General features: G+C 40.2%; 1 pseudogene; it reads left to right on the top strand.

Annotated features, from left to right (window-relative positions):
* Positions 1–5925: 5925 nt before the first annotated feature.
* On the top strand, positions 5926–6823 carry LOC116576919 (annotated as a pseudogene).
* Positions 6824–7400: the final 577 nt, after the last annotated feature.

Here is a 7400-nt window from a genome sequence, read left to right on the forward strand (position 1 = left end):
GTGAAGGTTTCCATGCCACAGTATCCTAAATCGTGACCCTCTTATACCCCCTATTCCCTTATTTTTTCTCCCTAACATTAATTGCTAGGTAGATTACTATATGTTACTTTTGTCCTGTTTATTACGTCTCTCTCATCTAAACCCTACACTCCCTGTTGACTGCTGTATCCCTGTTGCTTAATATAAGACCTGACATATGTTAGATGCTCTGTAAATATCTATTGAATATTGAATGAATTGCTGTCTCTAACACACATGCACACACACAGAAATAGAAAATTCAGAATAAATGTGTGTCTTCAGCATCATTTGCACCTCCTTCTAAATTCTTCCCTGTATCTCTTTCCCAGTAAAGTCTAGGTTAGAGTCTACCAATAAAAAAAAAAAAAAAAAAACATTCAAGCAAGATTTGGGGAGCAAAAGAGAAACCATTATTCTCTTTCCTTAGCTGTATTGGGCCAACTGGTGGGGACGGAGCAGACATGAGGTGTGTGCCCCTTCCTGGGCATTCTCCTATGACTCATCCCTTCCAGAATCTAGATAGTAGCCTCCTCACCTCTTGAAAGCCCATGCCTGTTTTTCCTGACCTGTAACCCTTTAACTCTTTCAGTGGTTTGATAATTCCCAACCCCCTTTATTAAATCCTTTCCTGTCCACTTTTGCTTACCATACCAAACTCTGAATAATACTCCAAATTTACAAGGAGGAATGTATCCACACGCCTGCCTCAAAAAATACACAATTAAAAATTCTTCAGCTACAATCATGACTCTATTCCCCGGTCTGATCTTTTGCTTCTGCCTTTAGTTCTGTCATCTAATTATCTCCCAGAAAGACTGCACCAATTCTGTTAGAATCATCAGTTTAAGGGAAATGCTTATAACTTTACCGAGCGCTCTCACTCTTTTTATCTTTACTGATTTGATAAGTCAAAAATGGTATATTTTTAAAAAATCTTGTCATTTAGCTTATGGCGTGTATTTATTCAGAGTATATATATTTTTATGGCATTCATAGGCATTTTTTGTGGTTTAAAAAAAGACCGTTTTTTTGAAAAAGATTTTATTTATTTGACAGAGAGATCCCAAGTGGGCAGAGCAGCAGACAGAGAGAGGGAGAAAGCAGGCTCCCTGCTGAGCAGAGAGCCTGACGCGGGGCTCCATCCCAGGATCCTGAGATCATGACCTGAAGGCAGAGGCTTAACCCACTGAGCCACCCAGGCGCCCCCAAAAGACCATTTTTATGTAGGTTTTCCCCCTGTATTTTCTCTCTCATTTGAAATACCAGCAGTATTTTTCTCTAAATATATGAATATTTTTATTCTACTTCCAAACTTTCAGTTCAAGTGTACTAAACTGAGTATATATTCTGTTGCTAATTCCAGTCTGTTTCAATTCCTCTTACACTGTAGTTTATATTCATATTTGAAAATATAGGATCTCCTTCATGATTTTATTTTTTCCAGCTTCTGCCATGCTTGCTATTACCCAAGGGTGTAAGGACCTTAATTTGAAGTGCCTAAACTTTTCTTTCAAATTAGATTAGAACTGTAATATTGGTAAGGACATTGGGAAGACTACAGATAATAATTTTAAGTCTCTTCAGTATTGCTTTTATTCACTTTTTGTCTTAATGTTTACATTATGTTTTTGAAGAGCCACATTTTGGTTTTACAACTTTTTTTCTTTTTCTACTTTTTTTTAAATTCAGTGAACCAGCATATAGTACATCATTTTCAGAGGTAGTGCCCAATCATTGATTAGTTGTGTATAACACCCAGTGCTCATCACATCATGTGCCCTCCTTAATTCCCATCACCCAGTTACCCCATTCCCCGACCCATCTCCCCTTCTTCAATGATGCTCAGTTTGTTTCCGAAAGTCAAGAGTCTCTCATGGTTTGTCTCCCTCTCTGATTTCTTCCCATTCTCCCTTTACCTATGCACTATTTCTTATATTCCAAATATGAGTGGAACCATATGATAATTGTCTTTCTCTGATTGATTTATTTCACTTAGCATAATACCCTCTAGTTCCATCCATGTTGATGCAAATGGTAGGTATCTATCCTTTCTGATGGCTGAGTAATATTCCACTGTGCGTATAAGCCGTATCTTCTTCATCCATTCATCTGTTGAAAGACATCTCAGCTCCTTCCACAGTTTGGCTATTGTGGACATTGCTGCTATGAATGTTGGGGTACATGTGCCCCTCCTTTTCACTACACCTGTATCGTTGGGATAAATACCCAGTCGTGCAATTGCTGGGTTGTAGGGTAGCTCTATTTTTAACTTCTTGAGGAACCTCCATGCTGTTTTCCAGAGTGGCTGCACCAGCTTGCATTCCCACCAACATCGTAAGAGGTTTCCCCTTTCTTCACATCCTTGCCAACATTTGTTACTTTGTGTCTTGTTCATTTTAGCTATTGTAACTGGTTCCATGCTCATGGATTGGAAGATTTAAATATTCTTAAAATGTCTGTGCTGCCCAGAGCAATCTATACATTCAGTGTAATCCTTATTAAAATACCACTGACATCTTTCACAGAGCTGGAACAAATAATCCTAAAATTTGTATGGAACCAAAATTAATAGCCAGGGGAATGTTGAAAAAGAAGACCAAAGCTGCGGACACCCCAATGCCTGACTTCAAGCTCTATTACAAAGCTGTGATCAAGACAACACGGCACTGGCACAGAAACAGACCCATAGATCAATGGAACAGAACAGAGAGCCCAGAAATGGATCCTCAACTTTATGGTCAACTGATCTTTGACAAAGCAGGAAAAAATATCCAATGGGAAAAAGACAGTCTCCTCAATAAATGGTGGTGGGAACATTGGACAGCCACATGCAGAACAATGAAACTGGATCTACTTCCTTTCTTTAAACAACAACAACAACAACAAAACTATTCATTCTTACATTCATAGTTTCATTCTGCTTTATTTTTATTCTTTTGTTATTTTTTTTTCTGTTTTTGTTTGGTTTTGGATTTGGTTTTGTTTGTGTTTTAGTAGGCTCCATGCCTAAGGTAGGGCTCCACCTGAGATCACAAACCCCTTGCTCCACCGAATGGACCAGCCAGGTGATTGTTTTCTCTAACTTACATTGTTGAATATATGTCTGAATCTATAAATAATTTTTTAGCAATAAGAGCAAATGACATGAATTATTTGGAAATAGGTTTGGATCATCCCTTGCAATGTGACATGTAATTCTCATTGTTGTTTTGTAAATATTTGTAAGAACTCTTTTTTATAATAATGTTCATAATTTCATCCCCATCTCTGATTTTATTTGTTACACTGTGATTAGTTTTTCTTTTTAATTAGAGTGTGATCAGCTGATACTTCCTATAAAGTTTCTACACCATGGGATATTTGGATATTTGCTTTGTGGCATACTATCTGGTCACATGTTATTGCAAAGGTTTTCATTTTCAGGTGCTTCTCTTTTACCTTTGTTTATGGTATGTTTCATAATATAAAGAATTTACTCTTTTTGTAGTTAAATCTGTCTATCTTTTCTAGCTTCTGTGTTGTATGTCTTAGTGAACTTTAAGTGAAACCCCACAAAATTATATAATCATATTTAACTCTGTCAATCTAGATTATTTATATCTTCTAAAACTGAGACTGCACATTTGCATCACCAAATTTCCTCTGCTCTTTGTTCACCCTGAGAATGAACTTCCTTTCTTCTTCATCTATAGAAATGTGCTGATTCCTTAAGATACATTTCAAAGCTTATCTCCTCTATAAACGTCTCCCAATTTGCTTCCATCGAGCAGTAAGAGGCACCTCTCCCTTTTCTGATCCCACAGCACATTATTTGTACCTTTCCTGTAACATCTCATATTCTACCTCAAATTAAGATTAATTCAGGGCGCCTGGGTGGCTCAGTGGGTTAAGCCGCTGCCTTCGGCTCAGGTCATGATCCCAGGGTCCTGGGATCGAGTCCCGCATCGGGCTCTCTGCTCAGCAGGAAGCCTGCTTCCCTCTCTCTCTCTCTGCCTGGCTCTCCATCTACTTGTGATTTCTCTCTGTCAAATAAATAAATAAAATCTTTAAAAAAAAAAAAAGATTAATTCAGTGTTTGTCTTTCCCTTATTTTGGATATATATTGCTTTAAGCACAGAACAGCTTTTTTAAAAGAAATACTTGAGAAAGAGAGAGCACATGAGCAGGAGCAGGGGGAGTGGCAGAGGGATAGGCAGAGTCCCCACTGAGTGCAAAGCCCAACTCAGGGGCTCGGTCCCCCAGGACAGTGAGATCATGACCTGAACAGAAGCCAGATGCTTAACTGATTGAGCCACCCAAGTGCCCCAGAACTGTTTTTTTATTCATGCTTGTTTTCTTTGGTATAAAATCTGACACAGATCAAAGTGGCTCTCAGTTAATATTTACTATTCTGTTTTTTTTATTTATTTATTTATTTATTTATTTATTTATTTATTATCTATTTAGTTTGTTCTCTAATTGTTTTAGTATGGGAGAGAGACTTTCTCTGATAGAGAACCAAAGCCCTTGGCTCTGTTGAGGGTTGTTTGGACAGAAATGATGGTTATTTTGCCAACCTCAAATATCTATCCTGACTAACCCAGTGTACAATGAACTGCAGAGACCCAGGCATGCTCAGAAATGCTAGACACACTTTTAACTTAATAGTTCAGAAAATAACATTACATTGTTTCTGTTTCATGTTACTGGGCTTGATGAGTAGGGTCCTCAGTTTCTGTTTCTAAGAGGTCTGAATAAAAACATTGTTTATATGTAAAATGTCTCTAGAGAACTGGCTATTTCAGATCGAGTTCACCTAGAACATACTTCCTTTACCCACAGCCCCTCCTCTGTTGGCCTCAGCAGTTTATCTGTGGAAAATAATCCTTGGGCTTGATTTTCATGGTATTCCCACAAAAAGTCCCTGAGAGGCTCTCTTTTTAAGACTCTGTCTATGCCTTCCCCAGCTGTGATCTTTCAAAGGTAAGGCCAGCCTCTTTGCCAAATGTCGTGGTTTCTGCTTGGCCTTTAATAATTATTGTTTTGCATGAGTTTCTTTATTGAGCATCTTTACTGAAAGAACTATCTTCTGTTTGACCCCTTTGAGGATTTATTTCATCAGTCACATGTGGAGAAGGGACTTTTCTGTGAGAATGTTAGAGAACACCTGTGCCACTCTGACCTGTTCTCACATTCATACACCATGCATGCTTTCTCTGAAGGTTCCTGTTTTCCATTTTATGTGTTAGGTCTTTCTAATAATGTACGGATCCTGATTGGCAGTGGGCTCCTAGCCAATGTCATTGTCTTGGACTGAAGCACAGTTATTAGCTCTGTAAGTCCTGGGTGGACAAAGAACACCCCTTGACCCACGGCCATTGCCAAAAAGCAGGAGAATCAGTAGCACTAGAATTGTATGACTGATTTTTCAGTTGTGTTAGCTTTTCTTGCTTTAAATCCATTTCAAGAGTACAAGGAAATCTCACTGAAATTTATCATGTCCTACATGTATTTTAGTTTGCTACAGTGGCCTTAGCAAAATGCCAAAGGTAGAGTGGTTTAAACAACAGAAATTTATTTTCTCATACTTCAGAGAGCTAGAAATCTGAGATCAAAGTGTCAGCAGGTTCAGTTTTTGCTGAGGCCTCTTTCCTTGGCTTGCAGATTGCCCCCTTCTCACTGAGTCCCCACATGGCCTTTTCTCTGTGTGCCTGCATCCCTGCTGTCTGTCCCTTCTTATAAGGACACCAGTTATATTGACAGCAAGTGACACCAAGAGGTCAATGAATATTTGAAATTAACAAAACTAAAATAAATATATGCAATGAAAAAAAGAAGAAAAAATACTTTTTCCATGCTATCCAGGGAAGGGTCGATCCGGCATTGTTTTGCATACCTGTTGTGACTTGAGGGGAAACTTTGACAATGTCCAGAGCCTTTAATGTCCTGCAAATGAAGGAGGAGGATGTCCTCGAATTCCTTGCAGCAGGAACCCATTTAGGTGGCACCAACCTTAACTTCTAAAATGGAATAGTCATGGTATCTACAACATAAATCTGCAGAGAACCTGGGAGAAGCTTCTGCTGGCAGCTCATGCCATTGTTGCCATTGAAAACCCAGCTGATGTTGATGTCATATAGTCCAGGAATACTGGCCAGCAGGCTGTGCTGATGTTTGCTGCTGCTCCTGGAGCCACTGCTGTGGCCGGCCGCTTCACTCCTGGAATGTTTGCTAACCAGATCCAGGCAGCCTTCTGGGAGCCCAGACTACTCGTGGTTACTGATCCCAGAGCTGACCACCAGCCTCTCACAGAGGCAACTCATGTTAACCTGCCTACCATAGCTCTGTGTAACACAGACCCTCCTCTGTGCTCTGTGGGCATTGCCGTCCATTGCGACAACAAGGGAGCTCACTCAGCGGGTCTGTTGTGGTAGATGCTGGTCAGGGAAGTTCTGCGCATGCATGGCACCATTTCCTGTGAGCGCCCACAGGAGGTCATGCCTGATATGTGCTTCTACCGAGATCCCGAAGAGATTGAAAAGAAGAGCAGACCGCTGCTGAAAAGGTTGTGACCAAGAAGGAGGAATTTCAGGGTGAATGGACGGCGTCCGCTCCTGAGTTCATGGCTAAAGTCGCAGACTGGTCTGAAGGCGGGCAGGTGCCCTTGGTGCCTGTTGAGCAGTTCCCTACTGAAGACTGGAACACTCAGCTGGCCACCGAAGTCTGGTCAGCAGCTCCCACCACTCAGGCCACTCAGTGGGTCGCAGCAACCACTGAGTGGTCTCAAGCTGCTGTTCCACAAAGGCAAACAAAATGGAAATAAACTTGTTGGAAAATAAACCGTTAAAAAAAAAAAGAAAGAAAAAGAAAAAATTGTCACCAAGTTACTTGACACTCATAGGAAACGCCAGTTAATCTTAATTATCCCTGCAAAGGCTTTATCTCCAAATACAGTCACATTCTATGGTATTAGGGGTTTAGACTTCATTATCTGAGTTTGTTGGGGGGGCATCGATCAGTCTATAACACCAAGGCCAATGGGACTACTATGTAATGCTCTACTTAAAGGAGACAGTATGTCTAGAGTGTCTAGTATGATTCCCAGCACATAACTAGGACTCAGACATGAGTGAGAGGTGGTGGTGAGAGGTCCCTTCACTTCTGATATGATAGTGATTATTATTACTAGTATGTAGTTAAGCAAGGCCATACAAATACAAGTCTAAGGTAAAAGTCTTCTTCCAACGATGATGTCGTTAAGCTCTAACCAGTGGGACTCTTATTTCAGACAGTATTTGGTATTGCAAAATCCAAGCCAGTGAAAGGATTTGGACAGAATGGAAAAAAGGCAGTTTAATAAACTGAACGTTGTAGCGGCTTTGGAACGGGCAACCCGTGTT

Source organism: Mustela erminea, chromosome 18 (assembly GCF_009829155.1).
Source record: "Mustela erminea isolate mMusErm1 chromosome 18, mMusErm1.Pri, whole genome shotgun sequence".
NCBI classification, from domain to species: Eukaryota; Metazoa; Chordata; class Mammalia; order Carnivora; family Mustelidae; genus Mustela; species Mustela erminea.